The sequence below is a fragment of the Thermobia domestica genome, chromosome 2, assembly GCF_964235325.1.
Source record: "Thermobia domestica chromosome 2, izTheDome1.hap1.1, whole genome shotgun sequence".
Lineage (NCBI taxonomy): Eukaryota > Metazoa > Arthropoda > Insecta > Zygentoma > Lepismatidae > Thermobia > Thermobia domestica.
The window spans coordinates 123,313,991-123,334,464 of record NC_137455.1 but is presented as its reverse complement, the minus strand read 5'-3'; the positions used below and the strand labels follow the sequence as shown (position 1 = coordinate 123,334,464).

The 20,474-nt window shown below is 39.7% G+C and overlaps 1 protein-coding gene across 1 annotated transcript in view; it reads right to left on the bottom strand.

The window, feature by feature from the left end:
- LOC145675263 (acidic mammalian chitinase-like) overlaps window positions 1–20,474 on the bottom strand; it is a 354,567-nt gene that overhangs the window by 240,372 nt on the left and 93,721 nt on the right. The window lies entirely within an intron of this gene.

The window sequence follows — 20,474 nt, the reverse complement described above, 5'->3', positions numbered from 1 at the left end:
TGAAAGCTTCAGTACTTGCTGCCACACGTGAAACAGTCAGCTTTATTCTCACTTCAGCTTTTATTCTTTCTAAAGTACAGTGGATGGTTGGTTGGATGCTTAAGCTCTCAAGGTGGGGTTAAGAACCCTTCTGTGTCTATTCGTTCTTCTATCATAATAGCCTTTTAGTTTTCTCTCGTAATAGTTGACGCTCCGCTCAACGTTGTGTGTGTGTTTGTGTGGTTCATGTTCGTTTTGTGTTATGCTTCTTGTATGTTCTTCTTAAGAGTAGGTCATAAATTTGAATATTTAATGGCTTTTGAGAACTCTCAATGCTGAGTTAAATATAATGTCTGGGATGAAGAAATTCGGAAATAGATCAGAACTGGTTCCACTTACTTAGAAGCGCCTTACATCTGCTAAGTCTGCTTACCGTAATTACAAAGCATACTTAGAAAACCTAAGAAAGGAGGAAGCTCAAATAGAAGAAGAAAAGATGAAACAAAACGACAAACAGAAAGGTGATGGAGAAATTAACAAAGGAAAAAAAGGGGCATGATGAGATTTTGGTCACTTTTCAACTATTTACAAGAGACCAGACCACTATGAGTCCTGTTCTATTCATTGATTAAAATTGAATACAGTGAATCCTATACGAACGGAAGTTATTCTTGGAAGTGTGTGTGTTTCGACAGAAGGCAGACTTTTAGCCTACTTACCCCAACATAGCTAAGTGTGATCATCAAGCCAGGTGACCCATTCATTTACCTGTAGTATACAGCCAACTGGACATTAAAAGCTGCAGTAGAAAGATAAACGAAGAAATGTGATTAGGAATACCACTTGTACAAGAACTGTGTAATTAGATCTTTGGTACTCAAACATATACGTGCATTGTCAATTGAGGGGCTTGGAGCCAAAGTAGTGTAACTCTCAGAATAATGTTATTTAAAAAATTGGCTGTTTTGTGTTTACTCCAAATACGAGAGTCACTACGAAAGTTTTGAGATACGCATTGTTCTGACAGTATTTGAATTCCAACAATTGCGTTCGGTAGTGGTATCCAGAGCGAAGAAGCGAAGCAAGTTTCAACTTGCCTCGCTTATCGGCGTGGCCGTATGGCCTTCACTTACTTGTTGATGTGAAAAGTATTTAGCTGTCTAGAATGGAGCTCGAAAGAGAATATTTTCGGGCAATGATCCTTTACGATTTCGAAAGTGGTTTGAACGAGACACAAAGACGACCTTTTGCAGGGGGCATTTTCGGACCTTGCTCCTTCCCGTGCTACAATTTTTCGGTGGTTTGGTGAATTCAGAAGAGATCGGACATCGCTTCAAGATGGAGAGAGCTGGACGTCCGGCAACAGCTGTGTCAGATGAAAACATTGCCGCTGTGGAACAAATGATTCGAGAAAATTCTCGAACAACTTTCAAGGACATTGAATCTACAGTGAACATTGGATCGCCAGCAGTAACAAAAATTCTTCATGATCATCTTCGTCTCAGGAAGGTTTCATCTCGTTGGGTGCCTCATACTTTGACTGAATAGCAGAAGCGCATGCGTGTGGAATGGTGTGAAGAAATGCTTGCAAGATTTGGAGGCAATTCTCGACGCGTCTCTGACATTGTTACTGGTGATGAGACTTGGATCTATCAATTTGACCCTGAAAATAAACGCCAGTCTACAGTTTGGATCTTTCCAGACGAAAATCCACCCACGAAAGTGAAGCGACCGCGAAGGGTGGGGAAGATGATGATCGCAACTTTCTTCTTCAAATCTGGCCATGTTGCAACTGTTCCACTTGAAGAACAAAGGACTGTTACTGCTCAGTGGTATACCACTGTTTGCCTGACAAAACTGTTCCTGAAGCTTCGGGAACGGCGTCCAGAACTGGATTGCGTGGGATCCTGCTTCATCATGACAACGCGTCCGCACACACGGCCAACATCACAATTCAGTTTTTAGAATCTACGGAGGTCAAACTTATGACTCATCCGCCGTATAGCCCTGACCTGCCCCGTGTGATTTTTTTCTGTTCTCCAGGATCAAATATCGCATGTGTGGGAAGAGATTTTGCAGCCCTGAAGAAGCTGTAGTGGCTTACGAGAATGAACTTTCAACACTTGAAGAAAAAGACTGGCAACACTGCTTCCAAAAGTGGTTTTCGAGGATGCAAAAGTGTGTACAGTGTAATGATGAATACTTTGAGAAAATGTAAGTGTTAAATTGATTTTAAGTTAGTAAGTTATTTCACATCTCAAAACTTTCGTAGTGACCCTCGTACAAATCTACTTCCGCAGTGGTATTGATGTTTTCAACTTAACCTTATTACTTCAGGAGGGAGAGTTTCTTTGCTTTAAACCCAAAAGTAAAGAGTTTTTAAAAACAAGTTCTGTGGGTTACACCATTTTGGCACCAAACAATGAATATTTTTTGGTGTACACCACACAAACCTAATGGGGGAATTAGTTTGGTTCCAATAATACGCATTATATTTCATTCCAGAAGTTGGTGTAACCCAGAGCTGCCATACCGCGAATGAAAAAACATTTTTTCATACTGTAATACGAGTAGTACACTTCGTATTTATTTGTAGGAAATCCAACATCCTTGAGTACACTTTGATAGAAATAAACTAAAAATTAAAGTATGTTCTACACTCAAAATACTTTTGAAATAACACACAACAAAGCAAAAGAATTTGTGTATACATGTTAGACTTACAACCAAAATATGCAGTGTTACATGGTTTTTATACATTAACACCAATTTCACTGTCAGACACGTCTGTGTCACTGTCACTGAGATTGCCCACACTACTATCTTTTATAATTGGGTTGTAGATGTGGTGGAACACTAAGGGGATATATTTCAGTAGCTTTCGTAAATCCTTTGCCTTTTCTGCTGAAATTTTCGGTATCTTTTCTTCACAAAGTAAAGTTTCTAATTTTGAGTCCTAATGAAGCAAACTGCCTTCCTTCCTTTTGCTTTTTTGTAGTCCATTGTAAAGTATGGAGAAACAGAAGATACGTTCTCAGAGTATTGAATTTCGAAGGGACAGTCTCGTGTGAGGAGTAAACGTTGGATTTTCAACCAATTGATATTTTCACCATCTTTACTGATCTTGCGTTTTACGGCGGCCTTCTTCAATGGTGTTACACTGACGAAATCCTTTTTCTCCAATTTGAACCACAGTAAATGTTTCCGACTTCTTTGCAGAGTGCTCTCAGCTCACCCAATGATTCTGGTTCAAATATGTACGTATCCTTTTTTATTGCAGTTTTCACAGTTGAAAAATCCTGATCACAGGCCATGTATGAGTGGCCAGATACTAAAAACTTCATTTCAATCTCGTTTACTGAAACATCAGGATTTGAACCAGATGAAGCATCATAAGAGTCAGGTTGAAATTCCTATCTTGGGCTCCATATGTGTCGCTGTAGGTTACAAGCTTTTTCACAGTGGGAGGTAGGGATTTTACATAATGAAGCAAACATGAAGCTATTTCCTTAGATCCCCTCCCGGCGATTGATTCATTCCAAAAATACATATTCGCTGTGTTCTCACTTAGGTTGTGGATACAAAAATTGTAGCAGCTCAATTGTCTCAGATAATAAACTTCATTCACAGGAAGTTTTGGCAGGGAAAAAACTTTCTCCAAGTCGAATGCGACTCCTTTCACACTGTCATCAGTTTTAGACAACTCGCTATCTGTTTCCATGTTGTTTCGGGCCAACTCTGCTTTACGTAGATGCAATTGTTTTTGCTGCTCGAGTTGAAGCCGTTCGTTCTGTAACATGGTTTCTGGAATTTTAATCTTAATTTCTTCGCAGAACTTGCAAGTGTCTGACAATGACGGATAAAACGAAATATTGAATTCCGAAACAAAAATGTTTCGATACATACTTTCTTTTACAGGATTGTACTTCTGCTCACACCATTTTTTGTACATACTATACATCTTGGTGACACTTAACTCTGGATTTAAGTAGTCTCGTGCCATGTCCTATCGTGAATAGTGGGACTTGTATCGAGGGAAAGTTTCGATGTGCTCCATTACCTGAGGCCTAACTTCGTCAGGTGTTTTGTTTCTTGAATCTTCTGCTTTAGTATATGAGTGCTTTATTCCAAACTGCTTTACTAATCCAACAGTGAAGCTTTTTTGGGCCAGTTCACCCTTTTCTTTTCCGAGTGTGTAAAATCTCTCGAACCTTTCGGTCATTTTCAGCGACATTGTTACCGCAATTTTTAGGACAACCACACTTGAAATTCTCAAACTGCTTGCTCTTGCCTGATACCTGATCTAATTTCTTCACATTTTTCTTCCACTGATCAGGATTTCGCTTCCTTTTTCGCCCTGTTGATGCTGGCGATGGGTTAGTTAACTGCTGTTGGTCTGCTGCAGCAGCTGGCATTACGGGCAAAGATGGGCGATTAGGTGGTTGTGTTACTTGTGAAGAGCTCTGAAATTCTGCTTCCACAGCCTGAAACGAGACAAATTTTGCTAAGAATATGTGCAATTTGTATTGCAGCGTAATCTGCAGAATACTGTATTTCAAACATGTCTGCTAAATAAGGAAACTACTTACCTCTTCATATTCAGTTTCATCGGACTCGCCACCAGAAGAGGAAAATATTCTGATCCACTACTAAAAAGAACATCGTTGTCGGGCTCCATTACTGCAAATTGTGGGTTACACCACTTTGGCACCAAACAAAATATCACATGTTTATTGCCTATATGAAAACCTGCAAAAAATGAAATAATATTGGGGTTACGTTCAAATTGTCACTGCATGAGTTAATGTCACAAAGGTAAACACAACAAACAAACAAACAAACAAACAAAAAAAATCCGTTATCTAGTGGGTTACACCACTTTCGCTCCAAGCCCCTCAATATCCCTGTCCTTGACTTCGTAGTGTCAAGATCATGTCCTTTACAGAGGAATGAAATCAAATATAAAATACCATATAATTTAACCTGCTAAACACACAAACTGAAAAAATTTTGCTCTTTGAATATCGTGAAATATTTTCTCTGAATGTTCGTTTATTCGTATATTTTCTACTTGTTTTGAGGTTTCGAAAACCTGTAGATAATAGTAAAGATCGCAAAATATCTGTTGATACGAAGTGTAACACTTAAATCTTCTTGGAATATAGCACTATAGACCTGAAGTTTTATATCGCTTTATTTTGTTTTTAATATTAACGAAAGAAATACAGTGTGTCGTGCTATTTTAACGGCTAAATTGTGTTGGCTTAGTAACTGTCTTCTTTACATACGAGTATGTGTGTTTCCAAAAGCATTATGTATGCGATTGATAATTGTTAACTGTGATACACCGTGAATCACATACAGGACACCTACCTTGTATTGGCCACCACCTGTTCCATAACTGAATTTTGATGCAAAACTACTGTAGATCGTAATACATAAGGATGAGTCGTAAGTCTTGCAATATTCTAGTACACAACATACCTGTATTTACTGCAGTGCAATGAAGCATATTACGTAACATTAAAAGTATAGCTCCACGTGTTGGACTATCTGCAGCTACCTTGCTGCCAGTTCCTGGATTCCTCGTTGATACCACGTCTTGTTCTTGGAGGGAAAGAACCCAGTCACTGCTGGTTGGCGAAGCATAGTCTTGTCAGGAAGTGCGCCATGGACCAAAATAAGCACGATCAGAACTATACGCTGGGTGTGGTTTTGCGTTATCGTGTTCAAGCAGGACACACTTTCGGTTTACCAATGCAAGTTATTTATGGCGTAGTGTAGCATACATCTGCTCCAACTGTTCGGAATAAGATCGGCATTGATTGTATGACCGTTAGAAACAAAATCGAAGTGCATTACCCCCTCGTAGTTCCACCATGCACAAAGCATTACGTCATGATCGAAATGGCCCTGTTTGACGACCGATTTTGAAGGTTGGCCCTTGTTTTACCACTGTTTTTGCACATTCCGAAACACACCCACTTTTCATTGCATCATGTGACGGGTCTTTTCAACATCATGCGGATTTTGCAGCAGTTCTTGGCATACATCTATTTTCCTCTGGGCCTGAACTGGGGTCAACTCATGTGGCAATGCAGCAGCTTCTGATGGTTTTCTCGAGATCGTGAAGCTGACACTACAGAGGACTGGCACATGCCGATTGCCGAGTTGGCTTCAAAATCGTCTGCTTGTAGATGGATTTTGGTCGATGGAATATCGTATGACCTCAGAATGTTATCCTGGGGAGGCCGAACTTTGGCTGGTCTTTGACATTTTTACACCCTGCACGAAATTCTGGAATCAACGAGTCGCTGTGTTGTGGGTCACTGCACCTTCTTTCGTATGACAAATGGTTTGGATTGGTGCCGCAGCGTTATGGTAGAATTCCAACTCACACCGTGACAGCTCATGTATCGGACATGGTTGAGCATTTATCGTCACTGCCACTAAAAACCGACTAAAGATGCTGACAGAGTGGCGGGCTCTGTGTTAAATAGTCCGCTTGTCACGCTGCCTCTTGGGATCAATTTGACCATGCACTTGCGGTCGATCATGGCATATACACGCGCCTGCTGTCTGTGTTGTGGAAATATTGCAGTACTTATGATGTAGGTATACAAAAAATAGTACATTGTGTTTTTTTTTTCCATAGTTTGTAGCGATAAAAGTTCAACTTCACGATGTGATTCTCCCTCAAGAACCACCACTGCTAATGCAGTAGCTAATTTTCTACGCATTAGTTTGTACAGCATAAACAAATGAGCTTCGTTTCTCTGTGATATTGTGTAAACTTTAAAACTATGCGAATTCCATACTCAAATTTGAAGTAGTTAATCTACAACTACTGGTTGCAATAGAGGAATAACATGAACAATAGAACGTGTTCCTCGGACGCTGAATCCATATCAAAAAGACATTACTCGCTGTCTTTTACTGTTTTTGCTCTATGGAGATTAATATTGAAACCGAAAATGCTAAGTGAGTCATAACTTCCGGTTACAAGAAAGTAATAAAATCAAAGATGAAACGTGCTCTTGTGGGACTGAATTTATATACATGTATATGAGAAAACTGATTATTGATATCTATTTTCGTTTTACCCATTATGTGATCAGTGTTGTAACCGGAAATCGTAGATTTTAATTACCTTCAGTAGATCAAGTCGAGACAAAACTTATTCTTGGGACGCCAAATCTGTCAAAAGACTGCTTTTCGATATCTTAGTTTTTTCTCTATGGAAATACGTATTGAAACCGGAAATACTAGTTGCATCTCCGATAGCGTATATTAAAGTTGTGCGGTTAAAAAGCTCGTTATTGGATCTCGATTCCGGACGTCCTGCCGGTTTTTCGTTTCTCGGTGCTCTTCATTGAGTGTCTCCATTGGTAGGTACGTTTATTTTGAATAAATTAAGATTGCAAAGGCCTTGTCGCCTGGATGTTCAAGAAACTGCTGGTAGTTTGAATAAACTTTCATTTTTTATTGTACTTAAATATTTGCAACATATTGCCACTGGATCTTTTCCACCGGAGCCTATTCGCAAACTTAGAAATGGAACTCTTCTTATACAGAAAATGGCAAAGGTTTTGCTCAAATGTACCATATTGGACACATTAGGATCAAATAGTCTACTTCCACACTTCTCACGTTGGTTATACGTGTTGCGGCCGTTTGGCCTAAGTTATGAACCGGCTCCGCTAAATGCATCTGGTCTGTAGTCCTCAAATGTGGATTTATATCCATGTGCACGCAATGCACCATCAAGGTGATTGGCATTTGCGATGTAGCTTCCATTCACTAACTAGGGATGATTCCATTCCGGGACCAAGTATCTGGGGAAAACCTATATATCGTCTGAAAGCCCTTGCCAGAGAAGTACGAAACCGTTTTCAAATCACGGGCAAACCCACAACCTGATCCTATAAGGCAACGTTTCCCAACCGGTGTGCCGCGGCACACTGGTGTGCCGCGAGGAAATCGAAACAAATTATTAATTCTATAGGAACCAAATTGCAAGACATAGGGGAAAATGTATATTTGTATTTCACATTACTATGAACCTCTACTATAAATCTACAATTTTAAGTTTCATACTGTGTTACTTTTTTGTACATTTTAATGTTGAAAAACGCATTTATCATTGTCATGACCATTATTGCTTCTTTATTGTTGCAGACTATTTCGTAACTTGAAATTTTAACATATCATTCAATAAATTCAACAAAGCAAACATGCATGCAAATTACCTACGTTTGTGTTTTCAAAGTATAAGAGATTTGTTTATTTGTTCGTTATTTAGTGATCTTTCCTTTTAGTTAAAGGTTAGATACAGTTTTCGAAAGAGAAAGTGGATTTTTAAAAACCCGAGTCCTATATTTCATTGCAATTGTTTTCTATTTTAAAATTAGAATGAAAAGTAAGCATAATGATTTACCACTGGGATCTCTTCTCTGTAAGAAGGAGATCAGTAATCACAATAAAAAACCACGGTATTTTATATTTACAAATAATAATAGTAATTATATATATATATATATATATATATATATATATATATATATATATATATATGGGTGTGCCGCGAGAATTCAAGTTACACCTATAGTGTGCCGCAAGTTGAAAAAGGTTGGGAAACGCTGCTATAAGGGGTCAGTTTTTTGGTGTTTGTGACCTTATGTATTGCATATTCGACGGAAGTAAAAATGAATGTTACGATGCATCACGCGTAAACGCCTGAGCCCATCATGTTCCTTTTTGGTTCATTGCTAGAACGTAACTCGGCCAAGGGTTTGATAATATCGCTTTGCACCCAGACATACCTATTTGGTCAGTGTTGCCAACTAATTGTAAATACAATGTGGCAGATGATTTCTGTACCACTGGATATACACCCTCCATTCCAAAAGAAACCGAACGTTTTAAAAAAACAAAAAAGCAGTGTACATTTTGGAACAAATCATTTTTATTAATCAATGTATTCCCCTTCTGCATCGATACACATATTTGCACGCTCCAACAAGTTGTCAAACGACTTCTCCATGTCCTTTATTGGAATGGTCTTTAGGACGGCGGTCGTCGCCTTCTCAATGGCATCAATCGATGCGTGCCACTTTCCTTTCATCGCCAAATGCAGTTTCGGGAACAGATAGAAATCGCACGGAGCGAGATCTGGTGAATAGGGCGGATGATGCAACCGAATAATGTGATTTTTGACCAAAAATTCAGTTACTAATCGCGAACGATGTGATGGTGCATTATCGTCCAAAAGAGTCCAACTGCCGATTTCGCGATATTCGGGCCGAATACGACGAATTCTTGCCAGCAAACGCTTCATGACGCCTAAGTAAAACTCTCCAGTGACTGTCTGGCCGGGCTGAACAAATTCTTTGTGGATAATTCCTTTTGAATCGTAAAAACAAATCAGCATCACCTTAACTTTTGACTTCACAAAGCGACTTTTTTTTGGGTGTTCCTTCATCCGGCGCTCTCCATTCAGCACTTTGCCGCATTGTTTCAGGCTCATATTCAAAACACCACGTCTCGTCACCAGTTACAATCGATTTCAAGAAGTTTCGATCCTGCCGAGCACTTTTAACGATGTCTTTGCAATGCGCAATTCGATCAACTTTTTGGTCTTCGGTGAGTTTGTGTGGTACAAACCGCGAATTAACCTTCTTAAGGCCCAAAACTTCGGTCAAAATGCGGTATGCGGTTTTTTGAGGAATGCCTAATTCCATTTCAATAACTTTCACCGACGATTTTTTTGTTATGTTTGATGAATTCACGCACTTTTTCGATGTTTTCTTCCGATAATCCGGTTCTGGGACGGCCTGATCTTTCGTCATCATCCAGCGTCTCTCTACCCGATTTGGATCGCCTGAACCACTCGTAAACTTGTGTACGGGATAGACACTCATCACCATATGCATTTTGTAGCATTTGGTGCGTTTCACTAAAAGTTTTACCCAGTTTAACACAAAACTCAATTGCAGCTTGTTGTTTGAAACTCATTTTCCGACCGATGTACACAACACACTGACAGTTGAAACGCAATAACTTTGTTGCCGTGCATGCAAATGTCATGACATTTATACCAGTTGTCAATGAGGGACTACGCCATCTACCGGTAAAATATTACAACAGATGGCACTAGTGGTACTATTTGTTTTCAAAAGTTCGGTTTCTTTCGGAATGGAGGGTGTATATCCATGAAATGTGGCATAAACATCATTCGTCACTAGAAAAATATACTGTGGACGTATTCCTCTTCCAAGTTTGTCAGTGTTACCAACTAACTGTAAAAATGAGAACGTGTAGAGCAGGTTTCGTACGATGAGACGTTTATGCACCAAGATTGGCAGAAACATCACACTATATTATACCAAAAAGACTTTGAGTGTGACCATATCCCAACCATTCTAGGTTGTCAGTATTGATAACCAAATGTAAACATCACAATGTTGCAAATGGGGTGCGTGCCATTGAACGAATATAGAATAGATGAGACAGAAGCAGCATTGGACAATGGAAAACATAGTGTGAGTATGCGCAAGCATCCACTTTAGCAGTGTTGCCAACCATTCTAAAATATATTTTCTCGAAAGGTTCCCTCATCATTGCATGTATAGAGACAAAATTTGGCATAAACATCATTTGACACAAAGCAAACATTCTGTTGTTGTTCTCATTCCCCAAGCACCCCAGTCTGTCAGTATTGCTAACGTTTTCAAAATGGAAGTTCTTCAAATAGTACTATACTAGCTTCGTGGTATTTTATATTGTCTAATGGTATGAATGGTATTTCGTGTGATGTTTCTGCCAATCTTGGTGCATAAACCTCTCATCGTACGAAACCTGCTCTACACGTTTTCATTTTTACAGTTGGTTGGCAACACTGACAAACTGGACTCCTTGGAAGAGGAATACGTCCACAGTATATTTTCTCTAGTGACGAATAACGTTTATGCCACGTTAATAGATATATATCCAGTGGTACAGAAACCATCTGCCACATTGTATTTACAAAAGGTTGGCAATATTGACCAAATAGGTATATCTGGGTGTAAAGCGATATTATCAAACGCTTACCCGAGTTACGTTCTAGCAATGAGCGAAAAAGGCACATGATGGGCTCAGGCGCTTACGCGTGGTGCATCGTAACATTCATTTTTACTTCTGTCGCATATGCAATACATAGGGTCACAAACACGCACACACACACAAAATGACCCCTTATATTGTCAGATTGCGGGTTTGCCCGTGATTTGAAAACGGTTTCGTACTTCTCTTGGCAAGAGCTTTCAGACGATAGGCTTTCCCCAGGTACTTGGTCCCGGAATGGAATCATCCCTAGTAAGGGAGTGGAATACGCCCATTGCGCCGCCAGACCGATGTCTTGAGTGTCTACCAGTTAACTATTGGTCGAGACAGTCTTGCTAGCGAGTCAGGTTCTCCCATGCTCGCCATTATCCAGATTCCTGGGATAAGCTTGCATAAAATACCGAATTCCACGGCATGACCACAGCCAGGCAGAGTGCAACCCAATCCGGGAGCCCCAGGGGTTCCGAGGGAGCTTGTTCAATTTCTGGCCCTGCCTACCTTTATACGTTCACTGCCTACCTCCTTCCGCGTACACATCGAGATACTCTCGGATCCAATGGTACGTGTTAAGTCACCATTTGAGTTTGACGCCAGCCTCTCATCCTGCAGAGCTTCCTCCCTTTCACTTGGATCAGAAACCGTTGCCCAGATTCCTGCGAGTGGTATTTTTCTCCAGTCACCATCCAGTCCCCCCTGCTGAGAGTAAACTGACATTCCCCTCTCGGTACGATTGTCCATGCAATACGGGACTTCTCTAATTACGGTAAGAGGTACACCATACGTTACCAGACTCAAACTGATGTAGATTATCTCTCTTTAAAGACAATGGCCATTTGGGAGTAGCGGGTCCCCTGGTAGGGGTATGGATCCTGGACTCATTCGGAAAATAGAACTGGGACGGATTCCTTTCAGTGCCTCTCTTACTCTTGAAGTACGAGTGTGCGTTAAAATACAAGTATCCCATCCCGGACCCAAGAACACGCACGGAACGTTTTTTGAGAGCTGTACCTACGTCTTCCGGTAGGACGTTAGATCCGTCCCTCTGAGCACACCAACTCCCCTCTTTCATACGTATTGAAGTACCACGTAGTCTTTTATCTGCCGGACCCAAGGGCACGATCTAGTTGCCCATTACGAAGAACAGCTAAAGCCTCACCTCCGCCGGTAGGGGCGGCAGTTACACTACCTGGCTCGATGAGGACGAGACGTAGCACGTACCCTTTCAAATCCAATGGTACGAGTTAGCCGCCCTTTTCTGAGGATGGCCGAAGGCTGTTCCGATACACACTGACACCTGCAGAACGGAGTCAACTCTTGGCTCAGGATATACGAGAGAATAGCACTTCGCGACACCTCTCCCCCCGCGCCCCTCGTGAGCACACGAGCACCACAATGCGTGTGAACCAGGAACAAAGTGACGGGGTCCCCTCTCCCTTTCTCAGCAGGGCTTGGGGCCGGCCATGGCGGGGTTCATATTGGGCATAGTCCTAGTACAAGTTGGAGCACATAATCAACTGAATATCAGTAAGGACTTGATTACTTGGTCTTACCTTCGAAGCTTGCCAAAAGCCGAGATCAAGGATGAATTCTTGAGCAAAATGTTGCGGACGTTAAGCAAATCCACACCCACAAGAGTGGTGAGCTAAAACCGTTAAGATTCCTGAATCATTACGTTTGGAATCCCAGACCTACCTGCCAATCTTAATCTAGCATATTATCGTTTAAAATGAGGCCTAATATTTCTCTCCTTTGCGCTGTTTTAAATGGCATTTTGGCCATACTCTACATTATACAATCTCTCTGCTCTCTTTGGCAATGTTCTGATGCAGTACATCGTCTAACACAATGTACGGCTCCTCTTAAATGTGCCAATTGTAAACCAGCACATTCGGCTTGGTCTCGTAACTGCCTGACATTCGAGGACGAAAAAGTAATCCGTGAACATACGACTACTGAAAAGATTTTCGCCGCATCAAAGCGGTGTATACTTTTGCCTCCATTTTTTTAATCTACTGTGAAGTCAATTTATCGAAAAGGCAAAATATCTGCTTACAAAAAGTTAGAGTAATAAGGAACCTAGAGATAAACTAAGTATTTTCAATAATTCTCGAGTGTCAACTGAAGCTGTGGCTTAAGCTGGTGAATCTTTCTTTCTGTCACTGTATGAGTCAAAAGATATGGACATTTAATGTCACAAACTATATGAGAAGACAATTGCCAAACAGCCTATACATTTGCAGTTTAACTTAGTTGTACAACAGAAGCCGCTCGTGATCATTCACTCCGAGTCTTTTATCAAGTGCAGCAATGGTTGATGTTAACATGAACACTTTACGCTAGGGCTTGAAGATAGTCAATAGTTATCTATGTCCCATACCAACTACGAAGTCCGCTGCTCCTGAAGACTTACTACATCTTACCTCATGTTCCTTGCACCGACGACTGTGAATGAAGTTCTGAGTGCTGGAAAAGTATGTTAAAATGCTCAATCATGTATATGTACTTCGTATGGCATGGACGTACCAACTGAAACATAGAAGATGAAGTGGAAATGGATGGAGATTTGCTAGTTCCTGAAAAGGATATCGAAGAAGGGACATTCCAAAATGCCAAATATCCTCGTCTGGAATAGATTCAAGTAAACTTAAGTTACTTTCAAATCAAAATTATCTAAGTTTGAAATCTTTACATAATAAATAATTACTTTTCATGCCTTTTCCTAGCTCAGACGTTACGAATTTTTGTTACTAAACATGATTTTTTTTAGCAATTTTGTACACACGTCAAATTCTTCCAACTAATCTGACTTGCTAAGAATAAAGATTTTTTTTTTTTTTCAAAAAAATCTCAACCACCATTATTGTGCCAACCTGGACAATCGATGGAAGACTTACAACACTGTTTAGCTTCGGAAATATAACTTAAAACCTGTCTAAAAAGACCTTTTTCTTCGTGTGAAGGTAACGTAGGTCTCTGCGTGTTCTTTCTAATGTATTGTTGAACTTCGTCAACTGGGTTGTGCGCAAGTGCGCCACTGTTTTTGAAAGGACATGTTTTGCAGCGTGTTTTCTCCAACAGTAACGCTATTTAGACAGCTGTGTTTATGTGTGTTACTGTGAATATAACGTTGATATGAAGTTTTTCATCTCTTGTTTCTGTTTAGTGTTGTTTTATTGTTTGAAATTGATCAATTTGTCCTAAAAAAAAAAAAAAAGAAAAGACAGGACGGGGGCCAAAGCAGTGCCATTGTTGACGAAAAGAAGAGAAAAATTAATTCAAATGATAGTTCAGCTGATGGATTACTACAACCTGAAACTGACAATGGAAATTCAAATCTTGTATCGGTCACCATCACCATCAGTGTCTATAGAAGGAAACTTTCAATCTCCACGTCTAGCAAGTGGTTAAGATTTTTCCCCACCCTTCGAGCCTTTCAAGCCCCAATTAAACTTTAGTGTTACCTACAAATTTTCCACAACAGCCTCTGAAAGGTCGTGCCAACTCGGTTCCTTCCGTGGCTTCACGTCGATCCAAACAAAATTAACGTCATTTTCTGTTTTTACTGTATGGACATCTTGAAAAACATTTTTAAAAAAGTTTTTACTAAAACCATGGAAGACGCTTTCTCTACTGTAGGATTTTGCAACTGGAAGAAAGCTAAAGAGAAATTAAGTATACATGATACTTCAGAATGCCATAAACTGGCTGTACTGCGCTACACCCAGAGAAAAATTCCAAAAGAAAACCAACTAAACAGACAAATTTTAGATGAACAACTGAAAACCAGGAAATTCCCGGAAAAAATTTACTCTCAAGTATACGTTATCTTGCAAGACAAGGACTCGCTTTTAGAGGACATGACTCCCGGTTCAGGAATTTATTTCAGTTGATGAGCGTTTGCTCTGAAGATTTTCCACAATTGAAAAGCCGGAGAAAGGGAAACATGAAGAGATGTAATTTCATGGATGTTAAAATCCAGAACGAAATCTCGAAATCATGGACCAAGAAATTGCTTTTCATATATGTAACAAAATCAAATCTCAAAACTCTCCTCTGTACTCTATCGTGTCTGATGGTTCCCGTGATGTGAATGGCGAAGAACAATTAGGTATTTGTGCCAGGGGAGTTGATGAAGATCTCTGTTCTCATGAAAGCTTTCTTGTGTTCTACAGTATATCAAAAAACTACTGGTGAGTTTATAGCTTCAGTTATTCTGGATGAGATGGTGAGACTCCAGCTTTCCATTGCTCAACTCAATGGACAAGTTTATGATGGCTCTGGAATTAGTGTTCCATCTATTATATGTAAATAGCAACCTCTTGCCTTGTACGTACATTGTGGAGCTCACAGTACTAATCTTGTGATTAAGGGTGCCTGTAGTGCGTCAGTAGTAGTGAGAAACTCTTTGCAGTGGGTGCACGAACTATGAGTACTATTTTTGCAGTCACTTTCAGTGAGGTCACGATCGATTTTCTACTCTAATCGAGGCTAATGCTTGTGGTCTCGTCTTAAACATTGTAAACATTAAATCCTTGTATCCCACTAGGTGAATTTGTAGACTTAGTCTAATAATGAGAGTTGTTTAACATTATGAAGAAATTCTCTCTACGTTGGAAAGATGAAGACTGACGGAATTGTCAACACATCTTCAGGATCAACAGCTGGGCTTTTGCGGCTTTTTGAAGAAGGATCTACGTTTCTTGGGCTCATATGGCTAGAGATATTATCAGAGGTTGGAGCTTTTAACAGGACACTTAAAGACCCAATTTCAGTGTCAAAATGGGAAACAATACAAATCATAAATGAAAATGAAATGAAATCTTTGAGTTTTACGTCACACACTTATGCCGGTTAGGCTAAAGGAGACGGTAATAATGAGTAATGAATGAAATGGTGGAATGAAGAAAGTGGGAGGAAACGGGAGAACCCCGAGAAAACCCACGCACAGGTGTTTGTCCACCACAAAGTTCACTTGGCGGGAGCAGGGTTTGAACCCGAGACCCCTAGCACCAGAGGTGAACGCAAATCATAAATGAAAACATGAACTTGAATATTATGCTTAGTCACTGATTATAAGTTCATTGTACTGTCATGAAACCTACAAATTAATATTATCGCCCTGGAAATCCCATTAATTATAATAAACATTGTCAACAGTACCATAAATAGGATCTTTTGTGTCGTTGGAATAGAACCTGTTATCACCATTGATAGGATTTATCTATCCTAAATTGCGGCACTAATTCATGTTATGCGACATTTTGAAAATTAAAGGGGGGGGGGTGCAATGACATCAGCCTTTCTTTAAATTTGGTCCACAATGTTGAGTGAAGGGTACTGTCCTCCCCAGAAAATTTTTGGTGGGCACGCCTATGTTCAAGCTGCAATGTTTACCGCCACGACAAGGATGGCGATGGTCGTGCAGGTGGCAGTCACAATTCTAATACAGGACATAATATCATTCCACTCCCATCCAGGTGATGAGTGATGTACACTCATGTCCAAAATGATTGTCGCATATCTATAACTGTCTTCTTGTAAGAATATAATTTGACAATGATTTTGCAGGGTACTTTTAACACCGATACTACGTGTATAATCGAGAAATGTATATTTGTGGTAAATTTCATAGGAAAAGAATTATAAATATGAAAATTAGAATGAGTAAAATAAAATGTTGCTAAATGGACAAGAACATTTTATTTTCGTTTTATTGTTCTTATTTATTGCTCTTTTGACATGAAATTTACCACATACATGTCTGCCGATTATACACATACTAACATTATAAGAAATATCGGGCAAATTCCTTAAATTATATTCCTACAACAACATATTTATAGACATGCGACAATAATTTTGAACATGAGTTACATGGTCTAGCTAGTCGAGTTTTCTTCGGACAGCCAATCATTTTCTGCAACATCTACATCACACGGCATGAAGCTTTTACATCGGCTGATCTAAATCACATATCGTCAACTTTCACATCCAGTTATTCTGATGGGGGACTTCAACTCTACCATAAAGGGTGCGATTCTCCTTGTACTGAGCCTTGAAGTCGAGAAATTGGAACTTTTCTCGACACTTCACACCTTATCTTACTAATGATGACAGTCCAACACATTTATCACTGCTACAGGAATGTATTCACATTTGGATCTGTGCAGTCCATGGCTTGTATTTAATCTTCAGTGGCATGTCTACCATGATTTATACGGCAATGATCACTTTCCGATCGTTCCCATTGAGCTACCTACTTTACAAGTTAATCATTTGCCTCGTTATAATCTCCACCTTCCGGACTGGGGGCAATTTTCTGGCAGGTTTGGCTTTATACCAGAGCCTCAACCTTCTGTTGATGAACACCTTGAAGCCTTCCACGCAAGTGTGGTAACTGTTGCTGATATCTCGATACTGTACCTTGATGGTCGAAAGAAATACGTTAACCTATTCTTGCACAGTTTGGTTGGCTTCGTGCCAGAGCACTCTACTTGATTAAACAAGGGAAACAACATACAGGGTGCGGCAGCGTTCATAGTTGGATATTAAAAACACACCATCAGGCAAGTAACTGTAATTTATTTATTACCTCTTTTGTCAATTAATAGTTAAAGGTATGCCATTTACTAATGTGTAAGTCATTGTCCATTGCGTGGATTATTTTTTGAATATGACTCCTGTCAAATGATGCCCACTCTGCACAACACATTCATCTAGGCGGCGCACAGTGGGGCGAAAACGCAAAAAGCTGGCCAAAATATAATAACTATATTTAAATTGAATGAAACTTAGTATTAAGGGGTTATTGAGGTTGCTGATTACGATTCTGCAACTAAAGTTGAAAAAAAGCAAAATGGCGGATCCAACATGGCGGAATAAAATTTAAAAAAGTCGAAAAATTCGTAGAAATGTTCTCAAAAGTGGCGATAAAAGGGTTATTGAGGTTGCTGGTTACGATTCTGCAACTAAAGTTGAAAAAAACAAAATGGCGGATCCAAAATAGCGGAATAAAAAGAATGTCAACATACTTCGTAATTTTCACAATGTATCTTTAACAACATTCACTTTTTTCACATATTTTGATGAATAATTACTTATTACTTACGTTCTTATTTATTAGAAATGTATTATTACTTAAATGACACAATTATTGGTATTTAATTCGGTTATGATAACTGCAACGGCTTGTCACTGTAACATTAAATGAACAATAATTAACATCAACACGCTTCGTAATTGGCACGTTTTGGCAGCTACGTTTTTGTCGACAGCATTAATTAATATTCAGACTACTATTCTACAAAATATGAACGTGGTGCACGAGGGTGCACATAATGTTTTCAACGCTTTAAGTTTATAAAATATATAAACAATGTGAAAATTTTACCTGACTTGCGATTCAAATTATAAATTATTACATCATTATTATTAATTTTTCACTTCATGCACTTACTCTACTTACCAGTACGATATAGGAAAACTTTACAGATTTAAAAACTATGAACGCGTTCGAAAGTTACAACCGTTTCAACGGACGCGTCACAATTCTTCTATTGCTCTCTACACATTTGACCTGCTGAAGGTTCTATTTAAGAGTGGCTCAGGTAGTCGGAATAAAGTAAAAACCCTATTCTATTTATGAATTTGGGCACTTCTAACATCACTCTAGCCAACTACATAAAAAATTCCTATATTACTAACTTTCGTTTTTTTTACTTTTGGCCAGCTTTTTGCGTTTTCGCCCCACTGTGCGGCGTTGGAAGCTTTCCATAACTTGGCGTAACGTATTCCCTGGGACATTGCCGACGGCAGTTCTGATGCAATCCTTGAACTCAGGAATGGTGGCACGTGTTCGGAACACTTCTTGCTTCAGGTAGCCCCAAAGGAAAAAGTCTGCATATGAAAGATCAGGTGAGCGAGGTGGCCAGGAAATGTCACCAAAATGGGAAATTACCTGGAAATGTCTGTCGCAAGAAATCCATGCAAATTCTGGCTGTATGCGAGGTCGCTCCGTCTTGTTGAAACCATAATTGTTCCACATCCACATCGACCATACCTAATTGGGGAAGAACGAAGTCTTGCAGCATCTTTGGGTAGCGTTCACTGGTGACAGTTACAGCCACACCGCTGTCATCCTCAAAGAAGTAAAGGCCAATAATCCCAAAGGAAGCAACTCCACGCCACACTGTGACACGAGAACTGTGCAAGGGCTTGATGTGCAGTTCATGCGGGTTTGCATCACTCCAATAACGCATATTCTGTTTATTCGCAGAACCACATAACTCGAAATGAGCTTCATCTGACATCAGGATGGTGTGCAACATTTGTGGATTTTGGCGAAGGAGATCACGCATGGTTAAGCAGAATGTTTCTCGTGAAACCCAATCGCGAGGTCTAATTTCCTGAACAATCTGCAGCTTATATGGGTGAAAATTCTGTAGCTTATATGTGTGAAAATGGAGATCTTCGTGCAATATTCTCCTGAATGAGCGATAGGACACATGTACAGTTTGCGAATGACGACAAGCAGATCTTTTTGGGCTACGCAATATTACAGCACTAACATTTTCCACGGCTTCTGGTGTCCGCACAGTTCTTTCACTTTTTCCCAGTTTGCCATTGCAAACAGAACCTGTTGTTCGAAATGCAGTACCCACCTCACAATGGTCCGTCCATCTGGAACTTTCCCATGACGTCCCAAGTTGAAATGTTGCCGAAATAGACGCTGGGTAGCAATAACAGAGTCGTTATTTTTGAAATAACTTTCAACAGCAAAGGCATGATGCTGTGCACTCCACCGCTCCATATCACTGTCACACTCGAAATGGCAACTCATTAGTACACGAATGTGGCACGAGCTGGCGCGCATTCATGCAGTACGTCATTGTACTACGCAAGTCAAATTACGCTATGAACGCTGCCGCACCCTGTAGCTAGCGCGACTGTCTCCAGTTTAACTGCAGATATATATATATATATATTCAATGAGTGCTGTTTGGTCCAAAGTTTGTCGTCTACAGGACTATTCCATTTCGCTGCTGTTTCTTCTCGCTACTTGTTCAAGGCGAAAATATCATTACCAGAAGGAGATTGCCAATAAATCGGGCCAGCATTTTGCTCCAATTTGTAGTTAAGCTAATTATTCGCCTGGCTTTCTACAATTTAAAGAATGTAGTAGGCGTATGTTAAAAAACAAACAAAAAAAAAAAAGATACGTAAACTGGGTATATTTGGCGCTTTTTTTTAAAAAAAAAAAATTTCAAATTTCCCATTCTAACATCATCTAAGATTAGGGAGGTAATTTAATGACATTTCTCCTTGTTAAAATGCAATCCTTTGCCTTTCTTTTGAAAGCAGTAAACACTCAATGTGATCAAGAATGATAATTA